General features: G+C 46.0%; 1 protein-coding gene across 2 annotated transcripts in view; it reads right to left on the bottom strand.

Annotated features, from left to right (window-relative positions):
• Positions 1-16,005, bottom strand: part of ARAP2 (ArfGAP with RhoGAP domain, ankyrin repeat and PH domain 2) — a 604,561-nt gene that overhangs the window by 133,390 nt on the left and 455,166 nt on the right. The gene's annotated exons all lie outside the window — the stretch shown is intronic.

The following is a 16,005-nucleotide window of genomic DNA, read 5'->3' as shown; positions in this document are numbered from 1 at the left end:
GTTTGTGTCCGACTTGATGCAAGCTCTCTTGTGTTTCAATAGCACCTTGAAACAAATGTTGCGCACCTTTGTGCACTCCCAGAGCAAGGACTGGGAGCGATTTGAACTTCTGTATAGATGGAGGGTAAGAAGGCCCCTGGACCTAATCCGTGAGACCTGGGAGGGCAAGATTGCTGACCCAGAGGTCTCTGTTGTGGATTACATCCTAAAATTCAGAGATAAAATGGAGACGCTGGTAGGCTGGTAGGAAAACATGACCCAGGCCCAGACCAGGCAGAAACAGTGGTATGACCGTAATGCTAGGGAGCAGACCTATAATGTTGGTCAGCAGGTGTATGTTCTGCTTCCCCTGCGGCAGAACAAACTCCAAGCAGCATGGGAAGGCTCGTACACCATTACTCAGTGTCTGAATGATGTCACCTACTTGTTCAGGTTGGGAGAAGGGAGTAGACGGCAGAAGGCCATTCATGTGAACATGATCAAAGTCCATCATGAGCACACAGCCTATGTAATTTCGGTCTGCAGCAGGCCGGAGCCTGAAGAGGCTGATCTACTTTTAGACCTGCTAGCTGACACCAGGGAGGTAGACTCAGAATGCCTGATAAACTACAATCTGACCCCAACCCAGGTACCTGGGCTGAAGAGAGTGCTGGCAGTACATGGTAGCAGGTTTATGGGAAAACCTGGAAGGACGCATCTAGCTGTCCACCAGGTGGACAGCAGGGCACATCCTCTCATTAAACAGTTGGCCTATCGCGTCTCCCTGGAGGTGGAGGAAATGCTGCAGGGGGGTGATTCAGAAGCCCCACGGCGCCTGGGTGTCCCCAGTAGTCTTGGTCCCCAAAAAGGACCAGATGGCCAGGTTCTGTGTGGACTACTGGAAGCTGAATGCCATCACCGCTGCAGATGCCTACCGCATGCCCCGCATTGATGAATTGTTAGATATGCTGGCGGCTGCCCGCTATATCACAATCATGGATCTGAGCAGGGGGTACTGGCAAATTCCTCTGGCCCCTGAGGCTCGGGAAAAGTCGGCCTTCATTACCCCACTCGACTTGTTCGAATTTACCGTCATGACGTTTGGGATGAAGAATGCCCCAGCTACCTTCCAGAGAGTCATGAATGACTTACTGGAGGGGCTGGAAACCTTTGCAGTAGCCTACCTGGATGACATTGCCGTGTTCATTTCTACCTGGGAAGAACACCCGGTGCACCTGTCACAGGTCCTGGACCAACTGACAGCTGCCAATCTGACTGTCAAACCCAGTAAGTGTCAGATCGGCATGACTGATGTGCAGTACTTGGGACACCAGGTAGGAGGGGGCACCCTAAACCTGAGACAGGGAAGGTTGAGGCCATCCTGACCTGGCCTACCCCCCAAACCAAAAAGCAGGTTATGTCTTTCTTGGAGACCGCTGGCTACTATAGGAAGTTTGTATGTAACTATAGTAGCCTGGCCAAACCTCTGACTGACCTAACCAAAAAGAAACTGCCCAAAGTGGTGTCTTGGACACCAGAATGTGAGCAGGCATTTTAGGACTTGAAGGTGGCACTGGCCAGCTCCCCTATGCTATAGGCTCCAGTCTTCACACGCCATTTACTAGTGCAGACAGATGCCTCTGCCTATGAATTGGGTGCAGTCCTGAGCCAGGTGGATGATGCCGGAGAGGAGCATCCCATCCTCTACCTGAGCCGGAAGCTGCTTCCCCGGGAAGTAGCATACGCCATGATCGAAAAGGAGTGTCTTGCGATCACGTGGGCTCTCCGGAAGTTACAAACGTACCTTTATGGATGGCACTTCACTGTGATCACGGATCACAATCCCTTAAACTAAATCGTGTTGCTGGGGAGAATGGCAAACTACTTTGGTGGACCTTAATTCTACAGCAATACGATTTCACCATCCAGCATAAAAAAGGCAGCATCCATGGCAATGCTGATGGGCTGTCACGACAAGCCGAGCCCGCAGGAGTCTGTTGCGTCAGGAGGGAAATTGTAGTTCCCTCCCATGCAACCACCTAATGGGGGGAGGTGTAACGCTATCACGTACTGGACACATGACAAGCTGTAGCTAGTGGCCATGTTGTTTGAGAACCTTAGGGCAGTCATGACAGCTTGGCTAACAGTTTAACATTACAGTAAAAATCTGAACTCCCTCCCTCCTCCCTGGTGTTCAGGAATTCATAGTTTTATACTTAAAAGGAGCTGCAATCTCAACAGAGAAAGCAGAACCAGATTAGGTCTGTAAAAACAGCTAATGTCGGCCTGGCAGGATGTCCAGGCCTATCATAAAACTGTCACCCTTTCAATTCAGAGAACCAGCAGATACCGGTCGTAAATATTTTAGTGCACATAAAGCTTAAACAGTGGAATAAGTATGAAATGTCACCATGTTTCATAACTTCTAAAGTAATAATAGCACAGCCATAATATAGACATATTTAGTGTCCTCGGATAATTTGTAAAGTTTCAAGTCCAGGCACCCCTATGTCAGGTCATATGGGAAACCACTGGTACCCCTTATTCCTCCTAGGTAAACTAGACATTGGAGACGTGGCATGTTTATATCTGTTTTGAAGGAAATCTCATAATATGGATATTTGCAGTCTGTAAACACTATAGATGCAGAGATATGAATATGTATCACAAAGTGTACCTGGGACATGGTTATGAGTGTAGACACCTCCCAGCAACCAACCCCTAAACAAGATGACCAGACGATTGGTCACTGTCAACACCCCTTTGATCTGACAGAAAAGAGGAGAAGCCAAGGCAACGGGCAGTTCTCCTTTTCCCATCCAAGCGGGAACATCGGCCAAGTTTGAGAACCGATTACCCAGCTCATCGATCGAACTCTGATCAACCCTCGGACATTAATTGCATGTATTCTTCCTCCCCAATTCTACCTTATTTCTTTGTGGCTGTATATTGTCTTTATCTTTTTGAAACATCTTTTTTCTGTAAATGTTTATTTGCACCAACTTTGACCTTTTCATAATAAACCCTTTTGTTGAAAAGTGTTAACCTTGTCTCCAAAGCTCTTAATGCAAGCTATAAATGAACCTGCCACTTGAAGAGCGCTACTGTTGTAGAGTAAGGCCTCTGAGCAGGAGATAAAAAGGTTCCTGGACTGCCGCACTCTGAAGAAAGGCATCTTTATTGTAGAATGTAAAAAATCCAAAATACAGTCACATAAATGGAGACAAGACAGGGTACAATCGCTAACGCGTTTCACATCTGAGGCCTCTGAGCAGACCTGTCTGTGGTAGCAGCGTGTGTTGCAGATGCTTATTCTAAACTCATACTGTAATTGGTATTGCTAAAATTATGAGTCTCCCCCGGCTTGGTCTTTTAAAACGGAGGTGGTGGCAGTTAAAGGGTTAATTGCGTAAGTCCAGTGACAATCGCTCTCAGGCTGCTGGCACCTAGATTGTGGTCCCGCAAGCTGGAAAATCTTTGTGCTGGGTGCAGCTGAGAGTGGCATTGTTACGTAAGTGACAGTGTGATGTCAGGTTGGCCGGTCCTTCACCACAAGTTAGCAAGGAGGGCAGGGATCTGGCATCCGCATTCAACACATATTATATCTATCGGCCCCCTGGAACGGTATAACTTCCTTGACGACTTCTCTGCCTGTCTACCCTACTTTCTCTCTTCTGAAATTCCAACAATCATTCTTGGTGACTTCAACATCCCTGTTAAACTTAACACTCCCGCTACTTCTAAGCTGCTGAGCCTAACCTCCTCTTTTGACCTAAAACAATAGACAAGCGCTTCTACTCACTCTGTTGGCAACTGCCTTGACCTCATATTCTCCTACCTATGCACTCCGCTCAACCTCTCCAATATTCTTTTTCCTCTCTCTGATCACCACCTTATTAGTTTCACTCTCTCCTTGTCTGCCTCCTCCTTGCCTTCCAACTAGCAAACTATTACCTATAGAAACCTTCGCCATCTTAACCCTTCTCTTCTTTTTTCTGTTACAGATTGTCTCTACGACAAAATCTCATCCTTGTCCTGCCCCTACTTGGCCACTTCTGTCTACAACAGTTCATTGTCATCCACCCTGGATACCCTTGCCCCCCCTCACTACGCACAGAATCAGGCCCTGACCACTACAACCCTGGCAGATAGACAATACCAGAAGCCTCAAAAAACGTAGCCGCGCTCTTGAGCATCTGTGGCGTAAGACTAAGTCACAGCAAGATTTCAGCCAATATAAATCTGCCCTCCAAAAATACCATTCCTGCCTCCACACTGCCACTAACTTACTCAGTGCCCAGTAGATTGCTAATCACTTAAAAAATTAGATTGAGACAGTTTGTCCCAAGATCTCCACTCTACAGATATCTCCCTCACTTTACACTCCTTGTCCTCCTGCACAATCAATGCTTGCCTCTTTTAACCCAGCTACTATAGAGGAAGTCACTAAACTTTTTTCCAGTGCCCACCTAACCTCCTGCCGCCTGGACCCTGTTCCTTCTCAAATACTACGGTCACCATCTGACTCTATCCTACACTCTTTAGCTCATATCTTCAACCTTTCACTCTCTATTGGCATCTTCCCCAACCCTCTAAAACATGCTCTAGTCACTCCCATACCAAAAAAGACCTCATTAGACCCCACCAATCTTAACAACCTAAGACCCATCTCTTTACTCCCTTTTGCCTCCAAACTCCTTGAACATTTAGTCTACAACCGGCTGAGCGACCACCTCATTGAGAATAACCTTCTTGATCCCCTTCAGTCTGGATTTTGGCCACAGCATTCCACAGAAACTGCCCTGATAAAACTCACAAACGACTTACTAACAGCCAAAACCAACAGTTATTATCCCGTACTCTTACTCTTGGACCTTTCTGCTGCCTTTGGTCTCCATGTCTGCACTCTCTGTTGGTTTGAATCTTACCTATCTCATCGCACCTTCAGTGTCACTTACAACTCCACTTCCTCCTCTCCAAACCCTCTTACCGTTGGGGTCCCCCAAGGTTCTGTCCTTGGACCTCTACTATTCTCGATCTACATGTCCTCCCTGGTCCACTACTATTTATATGCTGATGACACACAAATCTATCTCTCTGCCCCTCAGCTAACCCCATCAATCTCCTCACGCATCACTGATTTACTAACAGACATAACAGCCTGGATGTCAAACCACTTCCTCAAACTGAATCTATCTAAAACTGAGCTCTTAATATTTCCTCCCCCACGTGCCCCTTCCCCTGACTTCTCTGTCAAGATCAATGGCACATCTATCAGTCCGTCCCCACATGCCAGGGTGCTAGGAGTAACCTTAGACTCTGAACTATCCTTTCAGGCCCACATACAATCCCTGTCCAAATCATGCCGCCTTAGCCCTGCAACATTTCAAGAATACGCCCCTTTTTAACTAATGACACCACCAAGCTTCTAATTCACTCCCTGGTTATCTCTCGCCTCGACTACTGCAACTCCCTCCTCATTGGATTACCTTTACATAGACTATCCCCCCTTCAGTCTATAATGAATGCTGCTGCAAGACTCATCCACCTTACTAACCATTCAGTGTCCTCCACTCCCTCTCTGCCAATCCCTCCACTGGCTTCCACCCACACAACAAATAAAATTCAAAGTACTAACAATAATTTACAAAGCCATCCATAGCTCTGCCCCCAGCTACATCACTAACATAGTCCCAAAATACCAACCAAGCCACTCTCTTCAGTCCTCTCAAGACCTCCTGCTCTCTAGCTCCCTTGTCACCTCCTCCCATGCTCGCCTCCAGGATTTCTCCAGAGCTTCTCCCATCCTTTGAAACTCCCTACCCCAATCTGTCCAACTGTCCCCTAATCTATCCATCTTTAGACGATCCCTGAAAACCCTTCTGTTTAAAGAAGCCTATCCTGCTTCTAACTAACACTGTTTTAATTTCTCCATCAACTCATCCCCCACATCTATTATCTTTTGTATCAATTGATCCTTTCTTTTTAGATTGTAAGTTCTAATGAGCAGGGCCCTCTGATTCCTCTTGTACCAAATTGTAATGTAACTGTAATGTCTGCCTTTATTTTTTTCAGCGCTGCGCAAACTGTTGAAGCTATATAAAACCTGTATAATAATAATAATAATAATACACACACACATGAACTTTAATGGCATCCCAGTTTTAGTCCGTAGGGTAAAAAAGGCCTGGCTCGCAGTCTTTGCTCTAATTCATCCCAAAGGTGTTGAGGTCAGGACTCTGTGCAAGTCAGTCAAGTTCCTCCACTCCAAACTCACTCATCCATGCCTTTATGGATCTTGCTTTGTGCACTGTTCCAAATCATTTGGTGGAGGGGGGATTATGGTGTGTGGTTGTTTTTCAGGGGTTGTGCTTGGCCCCTTAGTTCCAGTGAAGGGAACTCTTAAGGCTTCAGCACACCTAGACATTTTGGACAAGTTCATGCTCCCAACATAACTGCGAACCTGTGCACAAAACAAGATCCATAAAAACATGGATGAGTGAGTTTTGGGTGGAGGAACTTGACAGTCCTGATCTCCACCCCATAGAATACCTTTGGGATGAATTAGAGCAGAGATTGCAAGCCAGACCTTCTCGTTCAACATCAGTGCCTGACCTCACAAATGCGTTTCTGGAAGAATGGTCAAACATTCCCATAGACACACTCCTAAACCTTGTGGACAGCCTTCCCAGAAGAGTTTAAGCTGTTGTAGCTGCAAAGGGTGGGCCAACTCAATATTGAACCCTGCGGACTAAGACTGGGATGCCGTTAAAGTTCATGTGCGTGTAAAGGCAGGCATTCTAATACTATTGGTAATATAGTGTACCACCTATATACAGGTGTCTGCTCCTTCTTCTTACAGGTGCACGCTCAGCAAGCCATGTGCTGAGGAGGCACCCATGTGGGTGGGCTCCTGAGAAAGTCTATGTGCATCAATAGACACACACAGCTTAGCTCGGCTATGATCTAAGCTACCTCCCCAAAGTATTTGAGTGACAGCATTGGGAGCCAATGGGTCTGGCTGCTCTCAGTGTGTCCTGTGAGAGCAGGGAAAGAGACCAACTCTGCTACAGATGGAACAATGCTGGATCGTGACAGGACTCAGGCAAGTGTTTAGGGATGGCAGGGGGAGGGGGGGACAGGCAGTGGAAGGTTTTTTACCTTTATGCAAATAATTCATTAAGGTAAATAATCTTTTTTATTTACAGCTACTTTAAGGCAAATGTTGGTGAATGTTATATTTGTGCTGTGAAAGGTAAAAAAAAAATTGCCATTTCCCACATATTACAAACATTAGGGGGGTTATTTGTGACTTCCGTGTGAATGCTAAAACATTTGCACAGCAAATATTTTAATAAATAGACCCTCAAGTGTCAATATCTTAGTGCCAAAAACTGCTAATGCATTATAAGGATTACAAATAGAAACATATTTGACTTTACTGCCATTTTTTGTTCAGCATCCTTATGGAAATCGGCAGATTAGAGTAGGAAAGGCAAATTGGTGAATCATGAAGTAGCAATATTTCCCAGTAAAACAGTCTGAATGGTAATGCAGAATAAAAGTGATGAGCCAATGGCTGAAAAGTGGTTAATGATCCCAGAAAGCCTGTATTACATAAGCCCCCTAGTTGCTACTGTTACATGCACCAAATATCCAGGAGGCATATTCCCTGCATTCATTTAAAAGTCATATGTTTATATAAACACTTTGTACCTGACAGTAAAAAAAAACATATAAGATTCAATTATAAACTCAGCAATGATTTAATAGGTCTTAGTCCTTGAAACATTTCCACTGTGACTGCCCAGAATATATCAGTATTTCAGGCACATAAAGATCAATATAATGAATATAATACAGGCCCGCTAAAACGTTCTTTCTGGGATTATTAAAAACTTCAAGCTGTTTGAAGAACAAAAATCCATTGTTACCATAATGTCCGTCAAGATGTGATATCATCTTTTAAATGAATTTGTGATGACAGATACAGGAAAAGCTGCATGTCTAACAGAGATAAGTCATATACAGTATATTTCACACAGAGACACATGGGACTTTGTCAATTAATGTGGACATGTGAAGCATAGTAAATTGATCTGGAGAGAAATCCAATAGCTTTTTATGTCCAGGAAGGTGTATATTTTTGCCTGTATGTGACTATAAATTGGATTTGTTCCACTTAAGGTCTTGTGCCTTCCATTAGATCAATTGGGAGTGATCAGAAGATATACTGTCCAACTGGAGTGTTAATAATCTGTGTCACTGAGAAATAGAATGTAACATTTGTAGAGAATGATGCTGAAAAATGTTTAAGCGAGAAGCTGCTCATTATAACGTGTTGTTAGAGCTGATGTAAATGTACAGTAGATGGTGTACAAAGCATAATTAGCACTTTATTCCGTGTATTAATTGTTTTGCAGTGTTATTCTATAAATATGAGTATGGTTGGTGATAGGTTTCTGATCTGTTTCAGTGAGAGATGACAGCTTTTTAATTTGGCCTTCTGGACCCAGTATGGAGAGGAGTAGTGTGTTTTTTATATATATTGCATGTATAGAAAGATACTTGATTTGCATAATATCACTAATGTAAGCTATTGATTAAAAATAAAACATTCTCATCTATGTATGTACATGAGGGCAACCTTTACATTACTGGCCCCTCTCACAATACAAGTCTATTACTCAGCTGACTAACTAATTAAAGTTGAGTAAAGCTTTAAAACTTTAAGAGGAGTTCCGCCCGGCCCTTAAAAATTAAAAGTCAGCAGCTACACATACTGTAGCTTCTGACATTTAACATTAGGACACTTACCTATCCTGGAGTCCAGTGATGTGGGCACCGCAGGTGATCTTTGGATTGGTTGATCGGGTACTGCCGCGGCCATTGCTACTAAGGGATCCTGGCAGTATAGCCTTTCCGCTTCACAGCCAGGCCCCCACTGCACATACACAAAGCGTGCTGCATTTTTTCACTGGCTGGCAGAAGAGGAAAAAGGAAGGGGAACCGAGCTGCTGACGTAGATCGCCGTGGCCTGGTCTCCCAGAAGTAGGGGCAGGATACCTGTCAAAGACAGGTATCCACTCCCCCCCGAAAGGTGGCACCGGAGGGGGGGAGGAATCAGATGAGCGGAAGTTCCATTTTTGGGTGGAACTCCACTTTAAGCTTTTTTTTTTTTTTTACAGGTAGAAAAAATGTTTTATTAAAGTTTACCAAGCCAAAGCATATTCAATGCCAAGGGGAAAGTTTGGATATGCTTCAATAATATTCATCAATGTGCATCTAGGATCTTGGTCACTGTTAGATAATGAGTTTATGTGAAATCTCCACCAACTGATATTAATAACATTATAGTTAGAAATATATTTCAGTTGGAAGGAAATATATTTCCTTCTACCAAAGAATAGAAGATTTCCCCAGGGGGTTTTTTAAGCAGCAAAACATATCATAGAGTAATAATATGGAAATGAAACAGATCAAAAATTGCAAGAAAAATTCAATTATGCAATTGATTTATTGTAAAATACAAATTCTGATTCGTGTTTAACAGACAACAACATATACATCGCTCGTGGCCAAAAGGCCCCCAAGAGAACATTTATCCAGTAGGTATACAAATTTATTATCCACATGAATACCCCAATGCATTTCAACCCAATCTGGTCTTCTTCAGGGGGATTTAGATTCTAGGGAAATATAGCAAAATAAAATGAGTTTAAAACTTTAATCAATGTACAGAGCATTTTTACAATATTTTAAATTGTGCAAAAAAATCTCATCATGTTTGTGGAGGTATATTTACCATTGAGTGGATGATAAAATGAGGTTGCATCACACAAACCAGTTTGTTAAAAACAGTCAAGTTCAAAGATCCCAATGGCCACGCATATCCCCTTCGCACCCTCCAGGCGGATCCACAGTCCATCTGACTTGCAAGTAGGGATGAGACGAACACCCCCCGGTTCGGTTCGCACCAGAACCTGCGAACGGACCGAAAATTCGCACGAACGTTAGAACCCCATTGACGTCTATGGGACTCGAACGTTCGAAATCAAAAGTGCTCATTTTAAAGGCTAATTTGCATGGTATCGTCCTAAAAAGGGTTTGGGGACCCGGGTCCTACCCCAGGGGACTTGTATCGATGCAAAAAAAACTTTTAAAAACGGCCGTTTTTTCGAGAGCAGTGATTTTAATGATGCTTAAAGTAAAAAAAAAAAAAAGTGAAATATTCCTTTAAATATCGTACCTGGGGTGTGTCTATAGTATGCCTGTAAAGTGGCGCGTGTTTCCCGTGTTTAGAACAGTCCCTGCACAAAATGTCATTTTTAAAGGAAAAAATCTAATTTAATGTAATGTCGGGTCCTGGCAATATGGATGAAAATCAGTGAGACAAACGGCATGGGTATCCCCCAGACCATTACCAGGCCCTTTGGGTCTTGTATGGATATTAAGGGGAACCCCGCACCCAAATTAAAATAAGAAAAGGTGTGGGGCCACCAGGCCCTATATACTCTGAACAGCAGTATACAGGCGGTGCAAGCAAGACAGGGACTGTAGGTTTGTTGTTAAGTAGAATCTGTTTGTAATTTTGAACGGGTACATTTTTAACGTGTTTAGCTCCAGCCAAAAAATCTTTTTTTAGCTTTTTGGAAAACATAGGGAAGGGTTATCACCCCTGTGACATTTGTTTTGCTGTCTTTCCTCCTCTTCAGAAGATTTCACCTCACTTTTTGTCCCAATGACAAATGTTTTTTGAAAATTTGGGTTTTTTTGTGGAACAAGGATTGGAAAGCATCAGTGGAAAGGAGAAATGTTTTTCCCATATTAACTCTTACAGGAGAGAATTTCCCTTCCTAGGGGTAGATTTCATCTCACTTCCTGTTGTCTCCTTCCGTTTGCAAGTAGGAGTCGTTTGTAAGTTAGATGTTTGAAAGTAGGGGCCTGCCCTATATACTCAGCAGAAATTTGGGCCTTAGGTGTTGTTGTGGCCACAAGACTGCAAGCCCTCACAGGGCCCTGCTGTGAAATATTAGATCAAGAATTGTAATTACATGCCCCTGTTGAACAAGGGCAGAAAAATTGGGCCTTTGGTGGTGGTGGTGCCACAACACTGTAAGTCCTCACTCGCTCTTGGTGGGTGCAGAAATGGGCCCTGCTGTGAAATATTAGATCAAGAATTGTAATTACATGCCCCTGTTGAACAGGGGCTGAAAAATTAGGCCTTAGGCACTGGTGCTGGTGCCACAACACTGCAACCCCTCACAGATACTCTAGTTGGAACGCAGAAATGAGCCCTGCTGCAAAGTATTGCATCAAAAATTGTAATTACATGCCCCTGTTAAACAGGGGCTGAAAATTGGGCCTTAGGCACTGGTGCTGGTGCCACAACACTGCAACCCCTCACAGATACTCTAGTTGTAACGCAGAAACGAGCCCTGCTGCAAAGTATTGCATCAAAAATTGTAATTACACGCCCCTGTTAAACAGGGGCTGAAAAATTGGGCCTTAGGCACTGGTGGTGGCGCCCAGAACCAAAAATGTTCTTACAAGCTATCAGCATGATGATTGAGAAGGAAGAGGATAATTACTCAGGGATAGTCACTCAGCAGCAGCATAGGCAGTCTTTGAAGGGATCTGAGATTTCAAAAAAAATTATTCGGTTACATCAGCATCAGGTGCTTGGTAGCTGGTGGTGATCCAAGACTGATTCATTTTTATGAAGGTCAGTCGATCGACCGAGTCGGTGGACAGACGCACCCTGTGATCGGTTACAAAGCCTCCAGCAGCACTGAATGTGCGTTCCGAAAGAACGCTGGATGCAGGACAGGCCAGTAGCTCAATTGCATACTGTGCAAGCTCTGGCCAGTGATCCATCCTCAAGACCCAGTAACCCAGAGGATTTTTGGTGGGAAAGGTGTCCAAGTCAGATCTTGCCCCTAGGTATTCCTGCACCATGTAAAACAGACGCTGGCGATGGTTGCTGGAACCGATCATACCTTGGGGCTGCGGACCAAAAAATTGTCTGAACGCATCGGTCAGACGGCCACCTTCTCCATCGCTCCTTCTTTGACTGACCGAAGCCTCAGCAACACGTTGTCCAGAAACAGGAGTTTGTAACCTCCCAGTCTCTGGGAACGCGTTGCACAGACCTTTCTGCAAGGCCTCCCGAAGATGTTTCATCCTCTGCTCCCTCTGCGATGGCAAGATAAGGTCCGCAACCTTACCCTTGTAACGTGGATCAAGGAGGGTTGCCAGCCAGTATTGGTCCTTCTCCTTGATACCACGAATACGAGGATCCTTACGCAGGCTTTGCAGGATCAGGGAGGCCATGCAGCGTAGGTTTGCTGAGGCATTCGCTCCGGAGTCCTCTGGGTCACTAAGGACGACATGGTCCGCAGCCACCTCCTCCCAGCCATGTACAAGTCCATGTGTTTCTTGGGACTGATCCCTTAAAGACTGCTGCTGATGCTGAGTGCCAGGCTCCACCTCCATACTGACACAATCTTCCTCCTCCTCCTCCTCCTCCTCCTCTTCCTGTGTGATCGGCAGGCACGCAGGAACACTGTCTGGATAAAGGGGGCCTTGAGAGCTAAGGAAGTCCTCCTCTTCCTGCCTCTGTTCTGCCTCAAGTGCCCTGTCCATTATTCCACGCAGCGTGTGCTCCAACAGGTGGACAAGGGGGACAGTGTCACTGATGCATGCACTGTCACTGCTCACCATCCTCGTGGCCTCCTCAAATGGTGACAGGACAGTGCATGCATCCCTGATCATGGCCCACTGGCGTGGGGAAAAAAAAACAAGCTCCCCTGACCCTGTCCTGGTGCCATAGTCGCACAGGTACTCATTGATGGCCCTCTGCTGCATGTGCAGCCGCTGCAGCATGGCCAACCTTGAGTTCCACCTGGTGGGCATGTCACAGATTAGGCGGTTCTTGGGCAGGTTAAACTCCTTTTGGAGGTCCATCAGCCGAGCACTGGCATTATATGACCGGCGGAAAAGCACACAGACTTTCCTGGCCTGCCTCAGGACATCCTGTAAGCCCGGGTACCTGCCCGAGAACCGCTGCACCACCAAGTTAAGGACGTGAGCCAAACAGGGCACATGGGTCATTTGTCCCTGTCGGAGGGCAGAGAGGAGGTTGGTGCCATTGTCACAAACCACCATTCCTGCCTTAAGTTGGCGTGGCGTCAACCACCTCTGAACCTGCCCCTGCAGAGCTGACAGAACCTCTGCCCAGTGTGGCTCCTGTCCCCCAAGCACACCAGCTCAAGCACCGCATGACATCTTTTGGCCTGCGTACTTGCGTAGCCCCTTGAACGGCTACGGAGCACCGCTTGTTCCGAGGACAAAGCACAGGAAGAGGCCATGGAGGAAGAAGAAGAGGAGGGGGTGGAGGAGAGAGGTGTGTCACAATCATTAGTATTTTGGAGGCGTGGTGGCGGAACAACCTCCAACACTACTGCACGTTGTCCTGCATCCTTCCCAGCTGCCAGCAGAGTCACCCAATGCGCCCTGAAACTTAGGTAACGTCCCTGTCCATGCCTGCTGGACCATTAATCAGCGGTAATATGCACCTTACCGCTGACCGCCCTGTCCAGCGAGGCATGTACATTGCCTTCCACATGCCGGTAGAGAGCCGGAATCGCCTTCCGTGAGAAAAAGTGGCGTTTGGGTACCTGCCACTGAGGAACCGCACATTCCACAAACTCACGGAAGGGGGAAGAGTCTACCAACTGAAAAGGCAGCAATTGAAGTGCTAGCAATTTTGCCAAGCTAGCATTCAACTGCTGGGCATGTGGATGGCTGGGAGCAAACTTCTTTCGGCGGTGCAGCAGCTGGGGCAGGGAAATTTGCCTGGTACAATCTGACATCGGTGTACCAAAAGCAGATTGCCCACAAGTACTTGGCTGTGACACACCTAATTCTACACCTTCATTCCTCTCAGTGCAGGTCTCAGAGAGGACTGAAGGTATAGAATATAGGTATATATGGAGATCTCAGCTGATGAGGAGCAAGGAGAGGTCCTCTTTGTTCTTTGGTGTGGGTCTTTTAGATACGCTTGCCAACGAACTGCATGGCAGGTCAACATATGTCTGGTCAAGCATGTGGTACCCAAGCGGGAGATGTTTTGGCCACGCGAGATACGCTTGAGACATATGTTGCAAATAGCAGCGGTGCGATCTGATGCACTCGTCTCAAAAGAGGCCCACACCAAAGAACTTTTTGAATAACGCGCAGAGACTGCAGCGCCCTGCACATGTGGAGCTTTGGGGTGTGATGCAGTCAAGGTGCTGCCCTTAGGCTGGCCCCTGGAGGGCATCCTGCCTCGTTGGTGATGTGCCGCCTCCTCCTCCTCCTCTCTCCTATCAGGCACTCACGTTGAGTCAGTGACCTCATCACTGGAGTAAACCTGGCAGTATGCTGCAGCAGGGGGAGCATGACTGCCAGATTGCTGTCCTTCATGGGCACCCCCTCTGTCCGTGCTCACGTTACTGCCTTCATCGAGCTCAGTATCATCATCAGAGCCTTCCAAACGCTGGGCATCCTCCTGGAGCATGTACCCAACACTGTGGTCAAACAGTTCGAGGGACTCCTCAGGAGGACATGGTGGGGCTAGGGAAGGAGTCACTGATGACATTGAGCCAAGGGAAGAGGCCGCTGCTTTGCCAGACAAAGTACCCTGGGCATGGGTGAGAGAGGATGAGGAGGATGAGGACGGCTTGGTCATCCACTCGACCAAGTCTTCCGCATGTTGCGGCTCAACACGGCCAGCTGCCGAAAAAAAGGCCAAGCGTGTCCCACGGCCACGTGCTGATGAGGATGCACCGTCTCCACGACCAGCACTAGTCACAGAGCCTGCTTGCCCTCTCTTATTGGCTTGTGACTGTCTGCCTCTCCTTCTTGGCCTTCCAGACATACTAATGGCCTGTAGCTGCACTAAGCTGGGATATATATATATATATATATATATATATATATACTGATACTGCAGCTAGCAAAATCAACTGCCTGCCTGTAGTATGAGAACACCACCAACCTTCTACAGGTAGCTTTAGCTGAACACTGTGCAGAGCTCGCAAAAAAATTACTTGTAGGTTTAGCTGGACACTGTGAGGAGGACGCACCACTCTAACTTGTAGTTTTAGCTGAGAGCAGGACGCACTGCACTAACTGTAAATAGTCTAGCTGCCTGACTGTGGTACTAATAGGATCAAAAGAACACCAGCAATTTTCTTCAGGTAGCTGTAAATACTGTAACAAGACAAGCCTGCCTGTCAGTAAGAAGATAACAGGAACGGATCTAGCTGAACACTGTGAGCAGGACGCACCGCACTAACTTGTAGGTTTAGCTGAACACTGTGAGGTGGACTTACCCCACTAACTTGTAGTTTTAGCTGAACACTGTGAGCAGGACGCACTGCACTAACTGTAAATAGTCTAGCTGCCTGACTGTGGTACTAATAGGATCAAAAGAACACCAGCAATTTTCTTCAGGTAGCTGTAAATACTGTAACAAGACAAGCCCGCCTGTCAGTAAGAAGATAACAAGAACGGATCTAGCTGAACACTGTGAGCAGGACGCACCGCACTAACTTGTAGGTTTAGCTGAACACTGTGAGGTGGACGCACCACACAAACTTGTAGTTTTAGCTGAACACTGTGAGCAGGACGCACTGCACTAACTGTAAATAGTCTAGCTGCCTGACTGTGGTACTAATAGGATCAAAAGAACACCAGAAATTTTCTTCAGGTAGCTGTAAATACTGTAACAAGACAAGCCTGCCTGTCAGTAAGAAGATAACAGGAACGGATCTAGCTAAACTGAATACAGTGTATATATATATATGCAACACCTGGGATGCATATATATATATACACAATACATTGTAAGTGCAGCTAACTGACTGACTGTTCTGCCTAATCTATCTAACTCAAATCAAATGACACTGTCTGTCTCTCTCTCTCTCTCTCTATCTATGAACGCCGGAACACACACTACACAGGGCCGCCGTGCAGGCGGCC

This window comes from Aquarana catesbeiana, linkage group LG01 (assembly GCF_042186555.1).
Source record: "Aquarana catesbeiana isolate 2022-GZ linkage group LG01, ASM4218655v1, whole genome shotgun sequence".
NCBI classification, from domain to species: Eukaryota; Metazoa; Chordata; class Amphibia; order Anura; family Ranidae; genus Aquarana; species Aquarana catesbeiana.
The sequence above is the reverse complement of the archived record's forward strand: the minus strand, read 5'-3'. Positions and strand labels throughout refer to the sequence as shown.